Source organism: Mandrillus leucophaeus, unplaced genomic scaffold, assembly GCF_000951045.1.
Source record: "Mandrillus leucophaeus isolate KB7577 unplaced genomic scaffold, Mleu.le_1.0 Scaffold339, whole genome shotgun sequence".
NCBI lineage: Eukaryota > Metazoa > Chordata > Mammalia > Primates > Cercopithecidae > Mandrillus > Mandrillus leucophaeus.
Genome location: NW_012103576.1, coordinates 3,197,148 through 3,198,862, shown reverse-complemented (window position 1 = coordinate 3,198,862; position 1,715 = coordinate 3,197,148).

Sequence of the window (1,715 nt, the reverse complement as noted above, 5' to 3'; positions counted from 1 at the left end):
ACAGGCTTGCTTCAGGCGGGATGTGGAACAGCTTCTGCCACTGAAGGGACAAGTGTGGAGTGTTCTGAGCCTTGAGCTGTTCTGGACCCCAGCAGCAAGTCAAGCTGATCATCTGAGAGGTCACTGGCCCTTTCTCCTGGAACTTGATAGTGGACCAGTTCAGGATAGGGTGGGGGTGACTTGGAGGCCCAGAAGTCTGGGTTTTCATACCACCCCCTTGCGCTACTAGTTTGAGGGCAGTGGAAGGGATGAGAGGATTGGATTGTCTCATCACCTCTCCACTGGGGTGGGAAACCAGAGTCACACCCTGGTTGCTTAGAATATTAGTTTCCACAAGCTGCCTAAGGGCCTCAGGCCCAGGCAGGGAAGGCTTCAAGCTGGAGGAGCCCTGCTGGCCTCTGAAACACCTAAAGCTCCCCTTTCCTTCTAGAGAGGCATAGTCCTTAAGCACCCTTTCCCACCCAGCAAATCTGGTACTGGATTGGCATTGTTTCCCTGTGTGCAATTTCCTTTTGTCTGTACGGTAAGCCAAAGCTGGGTGTTGAAGTTTGCAAGCTTCCTGGCTTGCTTGTCACTGCACTTCAGGGTACGGCTCTGCCAAGGCCATGGTCAATATGGAAATGGCCATGGACTAGGAGCAAGGGGGGTGGGAGGTAGAAGGGCTGGTCTCAGGGCTTGGGCTTATATGGCACGAGGGAGCTTTTCTGAGCTCCTACCTTAGTATTAGGTTGAAAGCCTGGGTTATGATGGCTGTCCACAGAGCAGTTCTGTAGGGCATGTTTGTTGGGAATTGGGAACCCATAGGAATGCGTGTGCTAGGATCATGGCTGACAATAGTCCCACTGTCAAGCCTTCCTTGGGGGAAATTCTGGGTTTGAAGCCAAACTTTAGCTTAGGGGCTGAAGGATAACCCATTTCATGGAGCCCAGTTTTGAGGCTGTCAAACTCTCCATGGAGAGGAAATAAGATAATGTACAATGTACAATTTCTAGGGGGTCCCAGGTCCAAATGTAACTGGGTAGGTCAAAGAAAAATAAACTATAAACAAAAGCCATAAACTAAAAACAAAACAGAAACCAGCAAAACTTGTACATCTAGTAGAGCCAAAGGGACAGCAGAGGCATTGGGAGATGGCAGTCTCTCTAGACCTTAGAGGTAAACAGCAACTGAGAGATGGAGAGATGAAGAAAGTCCCATGCAAACACCGAAAAAGACTGTTGCATACACAGGAGGTCAGGGCTGAAGGTGAGAGATGATCTAGTCTGTTCTCTCATTTTACAGATGAGGAAGCAGAGAGCTCAGAAACTAGTTGCCCAAGGCCATCCAGGCAGTGAGCGGCAGCACTGCAGCTGAAATCTGGAAGAGTATTCTTTTCACTGTGCTCCTCTGCTTTGGGAGAAAACACACGAGCAGGGAGTAGCCCCTGGAACCCGAAGAGGAAACACAGGGAAAAGGGAAACAAGGGGTGGCCAGGCACGGTGGCTCACACCTGTAATCCCAGCACTTTGGGAGGCCGAGGTGGGTGGATCACCTGAGGTCAGGAGTTCAAGACCAGTCTGACCAACATGGTGAAATCCCATCTCTATTAAAAATATAAAAAAAATTAGCATGGTGGCGGGCACCTGTAATCCCAGCTTTTTGGGAGGCTGAGGCAGGAGAATCGCTTGAACCCGGGAGGAGAAGGTTGCAGTGAGCCGAGATCACACAACTACACT